Below are 16,760 nucleotides of genomic sequence, written 5' to 3'. Positions count from 1 at the left end.
TATATGGTAAGTGGGCTTCACTGAACTAGGTTATCGACATCTAGGTTGGGTGACTTGGACTCCTCCACCACTAATCTTCCCCTTAACCTCAGATACCTGTTGGAGTAGGGCCATGCTTTCCTAGGTGTGTTTAGTGAAATCCTGAGACACACACTGAAGCCTTCTTGAAGTTTTCTCTTTGAGTCATTTGTCCCTTACCCTTTCTGTGTACCAGTCTTCTACTCTTGGAAGAAGAGTATTTTTAGAAATAGACAGGAAGGATGAATCCTGCTGTCCTAATGGATGCTGCTGTTGGGATGAGTAGGTTAGGCTGTGCAAGAGGACCAGAAGAGGACCAGTTCCCGGAAGACTGTGGAGTGCTGCTGGCTGCATTTTGATCTTTATTAGCAATTGTTAAATTCAGTCACACAGTGCTTTATTTCTATGGTTCTTTCCATATAAACTTATGAATCCAGTGTTCATTATTTTATGAGATTTTAAAAAGTACATGACACAAAAAATATCTTCCCAACAAAGTCAGTTTGAGATTTAAATGCTTTTGGATCACCTTGATCATTTTGTAGCTGGATAACTGAAAGCAGTTGTAATTGTACAGTATTAGCAATGTGAATTTGTATTTCAGAAAAATATCAAGTTATTGTATCTCATGAACTTTTCAAAGTAAATCATTAATAATTCAAATGTTGTTAAATCTGTAAATGTTAAAAGGATTCATGTTCAAGTTTTCAGAGGATAGCCATCAATGAAGTTAAACGGTATATGGTTCAACCATTGTTAGAATTCAAACACTGCAAAAGGTAAAGGCCTTGCTAGGGTATTTCAGTATGTAAACTATTATCACTTTAGTATATAATCAGTGTAAAAACTATCAGTGAAGTATTTTGCATTCTTTTTCAGTCTTTAAAATTGGGTATATATTTTATATTTATAGCACATCTGTATTCAGAACTAGCCTTATTTTAAGTGCTCAAGAGCCACATGTGACCATTGGCTACTGTGTTAGTTAGACACACAGGTCCAGATGACTAGGAGGTTGTTTTTCTACTCTATCCTTAACGTGAATATTTTTGAAAGCCTTGTAATTCTAACTTTGGAGACCTGAGTTTCTCAAAGTTGATGAGCTACCATGCATGAGCAGAGCTGGTCTTATTTTGTTACTAAATGGAAATAGAATTTCCGGCCTTTTTTTTTTTTTTAACAAGAAAGGCTAGAAATGTCTTGAAAAGGTTGATGGCCTAACGAGCTCTCTTTGTGTGCTCTCATAAATGTCACTTTTTTTTTTTGGCCAATTTATTTTTTTAATTGAAGGATAATTCAGTTCAGTTCAGTCGCTCAGTCGTGTCCGACTCTTTGTGACCCCATGAATTGCAGCACGCCAGGCCTCCCTGTTCATCACCATCTCCCAGAGTTCACTCAGACTCATGTCCATTGAGTCCGTGATGCCATCCAACCATCTCATTCTCTGTCGTCCTCTTCTCCTCCTGCCCCCAATCCCTCCCACCATCAGAGTCTTTTCCAATGAGTCAGCTCTTCTCATGAGGTGGCCAAAGTACTGGAGTTTCAGCTTTAGCATCATTCCTTCCAAAGAAATCCCAGGGCGGATCTCCTTCAGAATGGACTGGTTGGATCTCCTTGCAGTCCAAGGGACTCTCAAGAGTCTTCTCCAACACCACAGTTCAAAAGCATCAATTCTTCGGCGCTCAGCCATCTTCACAGTCCAACTCTCACATCCATACATGACCACAGGAAAAACCATAGCCTTGACTACACGGACCTTAGTCGGCAAAGTAATGTCTCTGCTTTTGAATATACTATCTAGGTTGGTCATAACTTTTCTTCCAAGGAGTAAGCGTCTTTTAATTTCATGGCTGCAGTCACCATCTGCAGTGATTTTGGAGCCCAAAAAAATAAAGTCTGACACTGTTTCCACTGTTTCCCCATCTATTTCCCATGGAGTGATGGGACCGGATGCCATGATCTTCGTTTTCTGAATGTTGAGCTTTAAGCCAACTTTTTCACTCTCCTCTTTCACTTTCATCAAGAGGCTTTTTAGTTCCTCTTCACCTTCTGCCATAAGGGTGGTGTCATCTGCATATCTGAGGTTCTTGATATTCCTCCCGGCAATCTTGATTCACAGAATTTTGTGGTTTTCTCCATCATCAACAAGAATCATCCATAGGTGCACCCATGTCCTCTCCCTCCCGTCTCCCTCCCCATCCCACTTTGCTGGATTGTCACAGAGCCCCTATTTGAGTTCTCCTGAGTCATGCAGAAAATTCCCCTTGGCTATCTATTTTCCATATGGTATTGTAAATTTCCATGTTACTCTTCATTCTCTCACCCTCCCCCACACCCACCCTCTGTCCATAAGTCTGTTCTCTGTGTCTGTTTCTTCATTGGTGTCCTGAAAATAAGTTCATCAGTCCCATCTTTCTAGATTCCATATATATGCATCACTATATGATATGTATATTTCTCTTTCTGACTTACTTCACTCTACGAATAATAAGGTCTAGGTCGATCCACCTCATTAGAACTGACTCAAATGTGTTCCTTTTTATGCTTGCATAGTATTCCATTGTATATATGTACTAACAGCTTCTTTATCCATTTATCTGTCAATGGACATCTAGGTTACTACCATGTTCTAGCTGTTGTAAATAGTGCTGCAGTGAATATTGGGGTACATGTGTCTTTTTCAGTTTTGGTTTTCTTGGGGTATATGCCTAATAGTGGTATGGCTGGGTCATATGGTGGTTTTATTCATGTTTTCTTTTTTTTTTAATAAATTTATTTTAATTGGAAGTTAATTACAATATTGTGTTGGTTTTGCCATACATCAACATGAATCTGCCACAGGTATACATGTGTTCCCCATCCTGAACCCCCCTCCCGCCTCCCTCCCTGTACCATCCCTCTGGTTCATCCCAGTGCACCAGCCCCAAGCATCCTGTATCATGCATCGAACCTGGACTGGCGATTCATTTCATATATGATATTATACATGTTTCAATGCCATTCTCCCAAATCATCCCACCCTCTCCCTCTCCCACAGAGTCCAAAAGACTGTTCTATACATCTGTGTCTCTTGCTGTCTCGTATACAGGGTTATCATTACCATCTTTCTAAATTCCATATGTATGTGTTAGTATACTGGATTGGTGTTTTTCTTTCTGGCTTACTTCACTCTGTATAATAGGCTCCAGTTTCATCCACCTCATTAGAACTGACGCAAATGTATTCTTTTTAATGGGCGAGTAATACTCTACTGTGTATATGTACCACAGCTTTCTTATCCATTCATCTGCTGATGGACATCTAGGCTGTTTCCATGTCCTGGCTATTATAAACAGTGCTGCGATGAACATTGGGGTACACGTCTCAGTTCTGGTTTCTTCCGTGTGTATGCCCAGCAGTGGGATTGCTGGGTCATAAGGCAGTTCTATTTCCAGTTTTTTAAGGAATCTCCACACTGTTCTCCATAGTGACTGTACTAGTTTGCATTCCCACCAACAGTGTAAGAGGGTTCCCTTTTTTCCACACCCTCTCCAGCATTTATTGCTTGTAGACTTTTGGATCGCAGCCATTCTGACTGGCGTGAAATGGTACCTCATTGTGGTTTTGATTTGCATTTCTCTGATAACGAGTGATGTTGAGCATCTTTTCATGTGTTTGTTAGCCATCTGTATGTCTTCTTTGGAGAAATGTCTGTTTAATTTTTTGGCCCATTTTTTGATTGGGTCGTTTATTTTTCTAGAGTTGAGCTGCAGGAGTTGCTTGTATATTTTTGAGATTAGTTGTCAGTTGCTTCATTTGCTATTATTTTCTCCCATTCTGAAGGCTGTCTTTTCACCTTGCTTATAGGTTCCTTTGTTGTGCAGAAGCTTTTAAGTTTAATTAGGTCACATTTTATTCATAGTTTTCTAAGGAATCTCCATACTGTCTTCCATAGTGTCACTGACTTTTGCTGTGATTAGTGTTTTGGTGAGCACACATAGGCTCTGAATAACTGGTCAATTGATAGTTAGGAATGAGTGTCTTGTGTTTTAGCCAAGTGACCAATGGGAATTGTTAGCAGTGCTGATGAATAGCACTTGTCTTGAGTTGTCCCCTGTGTCGAGCTCTGCGGGGACAGTTTTGTGAGTTTCAGGCCTTAGCCAGTGGTTAACTTTTTACCACATCCATGCTTAAACTTCTAAGCTTGTTCACCTGATTCTCATTCACAAAACTGAGTCTTCAAAATCCAGCTTGAGAGTCACCAGTAGTTAATTCTAAGCTCTCTTCAATAAGATATTCTCCAGTTGGTGTGGGGATCCTATGCTCTTAGTGAGCTGTTGTACTTCCTTGGTGGCTCAGCAGTAAAGAATCTGCCTGCAGTGTAGGAGACCTGGGTTCAATCCCTGGGTCAGGAAGATCCCCTGGAGAAGGGCATGGCAACCCACTCCAGTATTCTTGCCTGGAGAATCCATGAACAGAGGAGCCTGGCTGGCTACAGTCCATAGGGTCACAAAGCGTTGTTCAAGACTGAAGCAGCTTAGTGAGCTGTTGAAAGGAGTTAGAGGGTGGGATTGTGAGTGGGTTCTCTACAAGGATGGACCACATCCAGCGAAGACATACTACGCTCTTCTGCTTCAACATCCCCATAAGCCAGTGATTCTCAACACTTGACTAAACATGAGATCAACTCAGAAGGTAGGAAGGGAAGGCGGAGGCAGCTCTTTAAAGATCCCACTGCAAAGATTCTTGAGTTGATTGTTCTGGTGTGATACTGTTGGGTAGCCAGTGTACACCCCTTATCTAGGGTTTTCTCACACCCCCAAAATAAGGGGTCAGCCCTTGAGGAGGAGAATGCCTAGCATATTGCAGACCTCTGCAACTAAGCTGTAGCTTCATCCTCTCCAATTCTTTTTCCTGCTTGACTGAACTCTTGACTCTAAACTAGAAAGCTGCTCCTTTATCATGCATTCTTCCCAACTCTGTGGTTCATAGAATAAGCTACCTTTTTCAGTGAGGCTCACGTCCTTGATTTGCACAGCAGAGTTTCTGGATTCTTGAAAGCCCTTTCTGCCTCCAGGACATGGCTGTGACAGATCAAAACAGGCACTTGTCTTTTCTTTGGGCTCTTAAGAAGTCGACTTTGACATTCGAAATTGAGCAACAATGCCTTTGTTTTAATCCTTATTGTCTCTCCCTACTGAAGCAGCAGCTGCCAGTGAGTCACTAAGTTGCCATAAGCAACTGGGAATGCAAGGAATGAAAAATGTAGCAGTTAATAATTCAAAAATAGCATTTTCTTACACTCGAGTCAATCACTGGAAAGCCCCTGTGGTAACAATGTGGGCATATGAGTAGCTATAGTCTTGTATAGTCTTGGTTCTTAATGTTGGTAATCTTCAGTCTTTTCACCATGAAGAAGAATGTGTGGGAATAAATTGAATGCAGGGTAAATTGAAGTGGTTCATTCATTTAGCACATATTTAGTGAATATTTGATAGATACAAGATACTGTGCATATATTGAAATAGTTCCTACCCTTAGGCAGTTATATGGTTCTGTATTCCTGTTAAAAGTTGGTAATCAGCTTTGGTGTAGCAGATATATGACTATAACATGGATGCTTAAAACCTAGTTCTTTTTCTTTGCAGTTTTATGAAGCACGTGTAAGTTTAAGGTGTACAACATGATAATTTGACTTACATGCATCACAAAATGACTAGTAAGCTCATTAAGTATTTATCATCTCATAGAGATACAAAATAAAAAGGAAAAATAATTGTGATGAGAACTCTTAGAATTTACTTTCTTATATAATACATCAACATTAATTATATTTTTCATGTTGTATATAACACCCCTAATACCTATTAATCTTATGACTGGAAGTTTCAGATCTTTCAAAGCATAAGATTATTAAAGTTATTAGAAAACACTTGTGCATCTGGTAAGTTTTGTACCTGTGCCTGACCCGAGTGTGTGTCAGTGCTGCTAAAAGAAAAGTGAAAACAGATGAAAGTGCTGTAAACTCTTTGTTTGCAGTAAAGACAACCACATAGATTTGTTAACTCATTTCCATTTTTAGAGATCTGTTTCCTCAATGAGGACAGTGTTATATTTCTAATCCATTTTTTTCTTCTCACCTTATTAAAGCAACTAATGTAATGTTACATAATAACATGTTTTGTACAGTCTGATGAGTTTGAAACCATCACTGCAACCAACATGAATATATTTCCATCCCCCTCAAGAGTCTCCGTCCTCAAGCCCCTTTACAGTCAGTGTCCCCCATCCACGCTCGGGCCTGGACAGCCGTTAATCTACTTGATGCTGCTATAGATTAGACAAAAACGTCCAGCATGGGCTTTGTGTCAGGCTTGCTTGGCTTAGCATATTTGTGAGAGGCATCAGTGTTGTTACTTGAATCAGTTTTTTCTTATTGCTGAGTAGTATTCTATTATATGAATATGACTATCTTAGTAGTGTGTTATCTATTCTATTGGTGAGAGCTATTTCTAGTTTGGGGCTATTATGAATAAAGTTGCTATGAACATTTATATATAAATCTTTATGTGGACATGTGATTTAATGTCTCTTTAATAAATACCTAGGAGTGGATTTACTGAGTTGTATGCTAAATATTTAACTTCATAAGATACTACCAAACCATTTCCGGAGTTGGCTGTACCATTTTACATTTCCTCCAGTAACGTGAGGGTTTATCATGTCACTGTCAGCACATGTATTTGTCAGTCTTTTAAATTTAGACCATTCTAGTGGATATGTTGAAAGTGAGCGACTTCCCTTTCACTTTTCACTTTCATGCATTGGAGAAGGAAATGGCAACCCACTCCAGTATTCTTGCCTGGAGAATCCCAGGGACGGGGGAGCCTGGTAGGAGGCTGTCTATGGGGTCGCACAGAGTCGGACACGACTGACGCGATTAAGCAGCAGCAGCAGCAGTGGATATGTTGTATCTTGTAGTTTAGTTTGAACTGACCCAACCACTAATCATGTTAAGCATCTTTTTATGTGCTCATTTGCCCCACTTATATTTTTTTGGTGAAAGGTCTGCTCAAATATTCATCCTGTCTCAACAGTTTTGTTGAAGTATAATTTACAGAACCATAAAAATCTAACCGTTTGAAGTGTACGAGTCCATGGCTTTTTAGTATATTTACAAAGTTGTACAATCCTCATCATACCTAATTCTGTAATATTTTCATCACCATAAAGAAAATTTTATACCGATTAGCAATCACTCCTCGTTTCTCCCTCCTCCAGCAGTTAAGCAACCACTAATATATTCTGTCTCCATCATTTCCCTTTTCTAGCTATTTCATATAAGAGGGGCATCATACAAAATACAATCTTTTGCACCTAGCTTCTTTCACCTAACATGTTTCTGGGGTTCACCCACGTTTAGGAGGTGTGAGTAACTCTGCCTAATTTTGCTGAATAGTACTCTATTGTATGTATATACACACATTTGTTCATTTACTAATTGATAAAATTTGGATTGCTCCCACTCCTTTGGCTGTTATGAATAATGCTGTTAGAAACATTTGCCTTCAGGTCTTTGCATGAACATACATTTTTTGTCTTAGGTAAGTACTTAGAAGTAAAATTGCTGGATTAGATGCATGCAGCCTTCCATCCCATCCAGCCTGAGATATGTTGGAGGCTTACTGTTATCTCATCCCCATATCACCATGTTAAGTTTCTGCTGTTCTGTTCACCTGTTGCTTGCCACAGCCAGTATCTCATCATCAGGTTAGCTGGAATGTTGGCCTTCTCTGGTTGCCCCCAAGATGATACTGTTTCAGCAGCACTCCTGAGCAGGAGTTTTCTCAGCATGATTTTGCCCCAAATCAGTTCAGTGCCCTCCAGCAGATGCAGCCTGCTCCACTCTGGTAGCACTACAGTGCCACCAACTTGGGAGATTTCTGGGGGCAGGTGGAGCTCCCGCAGGCTGAAGTGCTGGGCTCCCACTCATTTTGCCAAGATTCAATAGGTTTCCTTAAGTAAACGTCTCTGTTTGTTGCATATCTTGGGTCAGTTTCCAATTTTGAAATGACTCTTTTGATACTTTTGTCAAATTTTATTATTTTGTCGAGACAAAGTGTGCTGTACTCCTGACACACTTATTCCTGAGGTCTACAGGGCTGCTTATTTTTAAATTGTGAAAGTGTTAAGTTGCTCTGTTGTGTCTGACTCTGCGATCCCCTGGACTATAACCCCCTGGCTCCTCTGTCCATGGGATTTTCCAGGCAAGAATTCTGTAGTGGGTTACCATTCCCTTCTCCAGGAGATCTTCCCGACCCAGGGGTTGAACCTGGGTCTCCTGCATTGCAGGCAGATTCTTTACCATCTGAGCCATGAAGAGATTATTTTAAATTGGGTCATGCATAATCTTCTTATTGAGTTGTCAAGGTTCTTTATATGTTCTGCATACAAGACTTTAATCAGATATATGATTTGCAAATACTTTCAGCCTGTGACTTGTTGTCTTGTCTTAACAGTATCTTTGAAAGAGCAACAGTTTTCAGTTTTGATTGAAGTTCAGTTTATTTAAGAAATCCTTGCTTAATACAAAGCCACCGAAGTTTTCCATTTAGATCTATGATACAGTTTGAAATGATTTTTGTATATGTTGTGAAGGTAAGTATTGAGGTTTATATTTATCCAGATGACTCTCCAGCTTGTTTTTGTTGATTCTCTTTTCCCTGTGGAATTAACTTTCCATTTTGTTGAAAATCTGGAGTCTCTTCTGTTGCATTGAACTATATGTCTTTATTTATGCCATTATTACACTGTCTTGATTATTATAGATTTATAGTAAGTCTTATATCACTGCCTTCAGTTTTGAAAAAAATTTTGCTGGTCATAGAATTGTACATTGTCTTCTTTTGTTTTCCTTCAGTACTTAAAGATACTGCTTCATTACCTTCTGTCTTACATAGCTCAGGCAAGGAGTTTGCATCATTATTTAAAAAAAGTTTTTTTTAATTGAGACATAATTTGTATACCATAAAATTCACCATTTTGAAGTATACTGTTACATGTTTTTGATACATTCACAAGGTTCTGCGACCATGACGACTGTCTAATTTCAGAACGTTTGCATGACTCCAAAAGGAAACCCCATGCCCATCAGTAGTCATACCTCATTGTTCCCTTACCCCTGCTCTCTGTGGAGCTGCCTGTTCTGGACATTTCATTAAACCCAGTCATAGAATATGTGTTCTTTGGTATTTGGTTTCTTTCACTTAGCATGGTGTTCTCAAAGTTCATTCTGCTGTGACAGGTGGCAGTACTTTTTATGGTTGAACACTGTTCTGTTGTATGAATATACGACATTTTTTTTTTGGTGGACAATGGATTGTTTCCGTTTTTCACTATCTTGAATTGTGTCACTGCAAGCATTCATGTACAAGTCATTTTGTAAAAGTCTGTTTTATCTTTGGTATGTACCTTGTAGAGTTGCCAGGTTGTGTGTCAACATATGGCAACCCTGTGATTAACTTACTGTCAGCTACCAAACTTTTTCCAAAATGGCTGTGTCATTTTACATTCCCACCAAAAATATATAAAGTTTCCAATTTCTTCACATCCTCGCCAACACCTGTTATTGTTCATCTGTATTAATATAGCCATCCCTAGAGACTTTGTGAAGTGGTATTTCACTGTGGCTTTGATTTGCATTTCCATATCTGTGTTCACCATCTTTTCATGTGCTTATTGGCCATTTCTATTAATATGTCTTCTTTGGAGAAATGTCTTCAGATCCTTTCCCCATCTTTAAATTAATTGTCTTTTTATTGTTGAGTTTCAAGAATTCTTTTTAATATGTTCTGGATTCCTAGACCCTTATCAGATATATGATTTGTAAAGCTTTGAATATTTTCTCCTGTTTTTTGAGTTGTCTTTTCACTTTTTTGATAGTGACTTTTGTAGCACAAAAAATTTTAATTTTGATGAAGTTCCGTTTTGTCTTTTTCTTTGGCTTCTAGTGCGTAGGTGTCATCTGTGAAACTATTATCTGATCTAAAGTTAGAAAGAATTACACCTCTGTTTTCTTCTAAGAACTTTACAATGTTAGCCCTTATATTTAGGCCTTTGATCCATTGGGAGTTAACTTTTATGTGTACTAGGAGGTGTCAGCGTCCACGTTCATTCTGTGTGTATGTATCCAGTTGTTCCAGCACTATTTGTTGAAAAGACTGTGCTTTCCTCCATCTTTCTTTTTTTGAAAATCAATTGACTGTCAATATATGGATTAATTTCTGTTTTATTCCATTGATCTGTGTCTATCCTTGGGCCAGTATCACACAGTCTTGATAACTATATGTTTGTAATATGTTTTGAAACTGGGAATTGTTCTTGGTAAAGAAATGTTGGAAGTTTTCCCTGGCACTTGACCTAAAGATAAGGAGATACCAGTTTGTAAGTATTCGCATAGCTTTACATTTTTGCACATAGTAAATGATGCTGTAATCCAAATGATAGGAAGATCCTTAATTGGGCATTCTTCCACTATTAAAATTGACGAATCTTCGCTTGATAGGATTTTCATAAATATTGTACTATACCTTGTCTAGCAAGGTGAGACCTCAAACCATGTTGAGAATTGCTAGTGTTTGAATTGTTAGCTAACAGTCAAGTCAGAACAGCTTGTAAAAAATCTTCCTTTGGAGCTTTCCTGAGAGTTTGTTCCATGTTTGCAGAATCTGTAGCCACTGGAGAAGTGGAGTTTCCCTGAATGTAGCCACCTTCCTCTCTCCTGGGTTCCATCTGGGTTACATCTCTTGTGGGTCGTAGAGGCCCTGGAGGAGTCAAAGGGCCTCAGGGGTCCAGGCCCACTCCAGAGTAAGGTGAGGCCGGGCTGGAGGACCTTTGAAGAGAAGACTCACCCAGCTCCCTGCCCCGCCCAGACCCTAAAGTAACCCAACATGACCTCCACGTGAGGGAGCATGGAACATTGGCTTGCGACACTTCCCGGAGTCCCCAGGGGTTTGTCTCCTAACTAACTGACCAAGAGGTGCTTGCTGCCATTCTGGGAAACCAGCTCGCCGACATTGCTCCCTCCCAGATCCTTTGTGTGGAGGAGTATTTCTCAGACGTCCATGACTTTCATTGTAAAAGTCTGGGGAGTAAGCACTTCTTTAAAGTTGCTGGAGTGAAATACCAAGAAGGCCTGGTGGTTGTGAAGGTCTTTGCAGTTCAGGATCCCACGTTGCCTCTAACCAGCTCTAACAAGAGCTTGAGGAACTGAAAATCTGGCTTCGTTGTGCACAGAACTGTCTGTCTTTCTAGAAAGCAGCAGAAAAATCATCTGAGAAGGCAGCCATGCTCTTCAAGCAGTATGTGCAAGACAACCTCTCTGATCACATCAACACTCGTCCATTCTGAAATAACATTGAGAACAGGCGGGTGCTGATAGGATCATAGAGGTTGTCTAGATCCTCACAGCTGTGGACGAAGCACACAAATCTGGAGTCGGTCATGGGGACGTTGGGACTGAGAACGTGATGGGTCCTTCTCACTGGTTTTGCCAGTTTTAAATCCACTTATCTTTCAGAGGACAACCCAGCAGATGTCAACAATTTTTTTGATACTTTACAGAGGAGAACTTGTTACATTGCTTAACCCACTATGATGCTGCTATTGTTAGACTAGCCTGTGCTGGTTAGAGCTTGTGTGTGTGTGCTCAGTAGCTTCAGTCGTGTCCGGCTCTTTGCACTCATATGGACTGTAGCCCACCAGACTCCTCTGTCCATGGAATCTCCAGGTGAGAATACTAGAGTGGGTTGCCATGCCCTCCTCCAGAGGATCTTCCCAACCCAGGAATTGAACCCATGTCTCTTGCATTGCAGGCGGATTCTTTACCCACTGAGCCACCTTATTGTCCATGTAATAACAATGCATAGTTTTGAAGTTAGTGACTATAGTATCCCTTATTTTTCTCATATCTTTGAGAATTCCAAGGGTAAACTTTGTTCCTTCAACTATTTGTGTACATTTTAATAATATTTATAGCTGATCTGTTGCTGGGACTCAAGCTTTGTGGGTACCCTCATTCTTGAAGTGACCAGAATTAAAGGAAAAGTATATAATACAGAATCTGTGGTTTTACTGAGTGTATAATTTGGAGTAAGACCTAACTACACTTGTGTGAATATCAGTGTATAAGTCTATTGCTGTTGACAAAAATAATATTGCTGGTAGTTTGATGTTGAAAGAAACTAGCCTCTTACGTTACTGAATCTTATAAGGTCCTTTCAGCTACTAGGATGTTTAGGATATGTGATGAGGTAGGGGTGTTATGTGACTCACCCATCTGTTTTATTTGTAATTCTCACTCAAAATCAGTTGATACAGATTCATATTTTTAGCTTCCCAAATTAATTTGAGTGCTTAATTCTGCATGGAAAATTTCATTGAAATATCTACATTATTTCTAAAATGTAATTTGTTGGGAATCACAGATTCGGAAGTCTATAAATAGTGCATATATGTGGTGATAGTGTCACCTTTTTTCAAAGATACTGGCTTATTAGTTCAGTATGATTTACTTGTCATCATTTTAATTGAGTGTGAAAAATGCTCTTTGAACTGTGTCTTTATGACTAGGCACATCCACAAAGTGATTGATGGTTGACTTTCTTAAAAATACATATTTTTTATATTAAAAAGAAAACTTTCTTTGAAGATAGCCCATGCTCTTGGATTGGAAAAATTATATTGTTAAAATGGTCTTACTGCCCAAAGCAATCTCAGATATGTAATCTCTATCAAATCACCCATGTTGTTTTTCACAGAACTAGTTCAAGTAATCCTTATATGGAACCATAAAAGACCCAGAATTGCCAAAGAAATCCTGAGGAAAAAGGACAAAGCTCAAGGCATATCCCTCCCAGACTTAAGAAAATACTACAGTTACAGTAATCAAAATAGCATGGTATAAAAACAGACAAATGGGTTAATAGAGTAGAATAGAGAACCTAGAAATAAACACACACACCCAAGGTCAATTAATTTTTGACAAAGGCAAGAATATACAATGGAGAAAAGACAGTCTCATCAGCAAGTGGTGCTGGGAAAGCTGGAGAGCCCCATGTAAATCAATGAAGCTAGAAGACTCCCTCACACCCTCAGAAAACAATCTCAAAATGGCTTAAAGACTTAAATGTAATTCACAACATTATAAAGCTCCTAGAAGAACATAGGCAAAACATGCTCTGGAATAAATAGTAGCAATGTTTTCTTAGGTCAGCTTCCCAAAACAATAGAAACAAAAGCAAGCAAGAAAAAAAAGGGGTGGCGGGGGGTGGTTAATCAAACTCATAGTCTTCCTTTGCACAGCAAAAGAAATCATAAACAAAATGAAAAGACAACTTATAGACTGAGACGATGGCCAAAGTAAATATGTAAAACTACTGTTAATAGCTGCTGAATACATCACTTACTGTCCACTATTGTTCTGTATCCTCTTCCCTGTTTAATTTTCTTTAAGATGTGTGAAAGCAGTTGATTTATCCACCAGTATCTCTCGAGATTACAAATTGAAAAGAAGGTAACTGAAGAATACAGTTTAGTATATAGTGAAACTGTGGTGTCATCTCATTCCAGGGCATAGGTTAGCCACACATGATGATGGTAAAAATAAGACTATTAATTAAGCTATTGACATCAGCCCTTTGATACTTCTTTTATCCGGCTTTTGCCTAATGAGCTTATGCTAATAAAAGCCATATCTTGTATCTTGTAGCACTCACTGTCTGCCACCCATCATGCTAAGTACAGATATCTCATTTAATCTGTACAACAGCCTTTCAGGAAGGAATTTTCAACCTCATCTTCACTGACAGGAAACTTGAGGAAGCTAAGTGATTTGACCAAGGGAAAACCACTGGTAGTTGACTGAACCAAAATTGTGAGTATGAATATCAGAGAAATAGCAAACCCTTTTTGTCTCAACACAGCTGATCACTGAAGCTATATTATAAGGAGGTTGCTTGGTCAGTCATGGAATGCCACGGTAGAGGTTAAAACAGAGAGGACAGATGTGTAAAAACCTTGGGGATCCTCTGTCTCCAAAGGCAGAGTGAGTGGAAACCTCAAAGTCCAGATAAAGAGGAGTAGGACTTAAGTTGTAGGGCTAAATGTTGACACATTTATTTAGGCTCTTAATTCGTAGTTGAGCATAAGTCCCCCTCTTAAACCTCACCTGAGTGTGCCTGGGAGTTTTAACACCTCATATTTGAAACACAGTACTTTAACTCTGTAACCAAATTCTATCTTTTCAACCACATATACTATTTTTGCCATGTACCTTAGTTCAGTTGCTCCGTCGTGTCCGACTCTTTGTGACCCCATGAACTGCATGCCAGACTTCCCTGTCCATCACCAACTCCCGGAGTCTACCCAAACTCATGACCACTGAGTCGGTGATGCCATCCAACCATCTCATCCTCTGTCATCCCCTTCTCCTCCTGCCCTCAATCTTTCCAAGCATCAGAGTCCTTTCAAATGAGTCAGCTCTTCACATCAAGTGGCCAAAGTATTGGAGTTTCAGCTTCAACATCAGTCCCTCCAATGAACACCCAAGACTGATCTCCTTTAGGATGGACTGGTTGGATGTCCTTGCAGTCCCAGGGACTCTCAAGAGTCTTCTCCAACACCACAGTTCAAAAGCATCAGTTCTTCGGTGCTCAGCTTTCTTCACAGTCCAACTCTCAGATCCATACATGACTACTGGAAAAATCATAGCCTTGACTAGACGGACCTTTGTTGACAAAGTAATGACTCTGCTTTTTAATATGCTGTCTAGGTTGGTCCTAACCTTCCAAGGAGTAAGCGTCTTTTAATTTCACGGCTCCAATCACCATTTGCAGTGATTTTGGAGCCCCTCAAAATAGCCACTGTTTCCACTGTTTCCCCATCTATTTGCCATGAAGTGATGGGACCAGATGGCACAATCTTCATTTTCTAAATGTTGAGCTTTAAGCCAACTTTTTCACTCTCCTCTTTCACTTTCATCAAGAGGCTTTTCAGTTCCTCTTCACTTTCTGCCATAAGGGTGGTGTCATCCGCATATCTGAGGTTATTGATATTTCTCCCAGCAATCTTGATTCCAGCTTGTGCTTCTTCCAGTCCAGCGTTTCTCATGATGTACTCTGCATAGAAGTTAAATAAGCAGGGTGACAATATACAGCCTTGACGTACTCCTTTTCCTATTTGGAACCAGTCCGTTGTTCCATGTCCAGTTCTAACTGTTGCTTCCTGACCTGCATACAGATTTCTCAAGAGGCAGGTCAGGGGGTCTGGTATTCCCATCTCTTTCAGAACTTTCCACGGTTTATTGTGATCCACACAGTCAAAGGCTTTGGCGTAGTCAATAAAGCAGAAATAGATGTTTTTCTGGAACTCTCTTGCTTTTTCGATGATCCCAGCTGATGCTGGCGATTTGATCTCTGGTTCCTCTGCCTTTTCTAAAACCAGCTTGAACATCTGGAAGTTCATGGTTCACATATTCCTTAAGCCCCAGTTAAAATCATTTGCTGCATCTTCTATAGACCTCTGTGGCAATCCAAAGAAGTGGATGTCTAGGTTACTTTTTCCTTACATCCTTGCTTATAAATATTCTACCATTCTATCGGTTCAGTTCAGTCGCTCAGTCATGTCCGACTCTGCGACCCCATGAACTGCAGCACGCCAGGCCTCCCTGTCCATCACCATCTCCCGGAGTTCACTCAGACTCCCGTCCATCGAGTCAGTGATGCCATCCAGCCATCTTATCCTCTGTCGTCCCCTTGTCCTGCCCCCAATCCCTCCCAGCATCAGAGTCTTTTCCAATGAGTCAACTCTTCGCATGAGGTGGCCAAAGTACTGGAGTTTCAGCTTTAGCATCATTCCTTCCAAAGAAATCCCAGGGCGGATCTCCTTGCAGTCCAAGGGACTCTCAAGAGTCTTCTCCAACACCACAGTTCAAAAGCATCAATTCTTTGGTGCTTAGCCTTCTTCACAGTCCAACTCTCACATCCATACATGACCACAGGAAAAACCATAGTCTTGACTAAACAGACCTTAGTTGGCCAAGTAATGTCTCTGCTTCTGAATATACTATCTGTAAGACCTTTCAAAATGCCCTTTCTTAGAGAAAGCTGCCTCTGATTGTGCTAACCTATTACGAACCACATTCTGTAATTTGTACATACTTCATCACACTTAGCCTAATGCCTTTTATTGGTTATTTATTTTCTTATCTGATTCCATCTAGTAGAGGTGAGGTGAGATGAAGTCGCTCAGTCACGTCTGATTCTTGCGACCCCATGGACTGTATGTAACCTACGTCCATGGGATGCTCCAGGCAAGAATACTGGAGTGGATTGCCATTTCCTTCTCCAGGGGATCTTCCCGACCCAGGGATCGAACCTGGGTCTCCTGCATTGGAGGCAGATGCTTTAACCTCTGAGCCACCAGGGAGGCCAAAGGGTGGACTTAGTTTTAAATCATATCCACAAATTCTTTGGTGTTTCCTCAATCAAGAGGTAAAAATCAACTTCATTTGTCTTGAGTGTGGGCTGGCCCTACTAATTCTAACTAATACAGCAGGAGTGATGTTGAATGCCTTCCGAGTCTTGGTTAGAAAAGGGAATACTGCTTCTCTCTGGCTCTCTCAGGACGTTTCTATGCTCTGAGGAAGCCCAGGCCACATCAGTTGCCAGATAGGAAGCCTTTGAGATGACCCCAGCCCCAGCTAC

At 40.2% G+C, this 16,760-nt stretch overlaps 1 non-coding gene across 1 annotated transcript; it reads right to left on the bottom strand.

The window, feature by feature from the left end:
* Positions 1–16,410: 16,410 nt before the first annotated feature.
* Positions 16,411–16,482, bottom strand: TRNAW-CCA. Its single transcript has one exon. It is a non-coding gene; the product is annotated as a tRNA-Trp (tRNA).
* Between the last annotated feature and the right edge of the window lie 278 nt (positions 16,483–16,760).

The sequence above is a fragment of the Oryx dammah genome, unplaced genomic scaffold (genome assembly GCF_014754425.2).
Source record: "Oryx dammah isolate SB20612 unplaced genomic scaffold, SCBI_Odam_1.1 HiC_scaffold_18, whole genome shotgun sequence".
Taxonomy (NCBI): Eukaryota; Metazoa; Chordata; class Mammalia; order Artiodactyla; family Bovidae; genus Oryx; species Oryx dammah.
The sequence above is the reverse complement of the archived record's forward strand: the minus strand, read 5'-3'. Positions and strand labels throughout refer to the sequence as shown.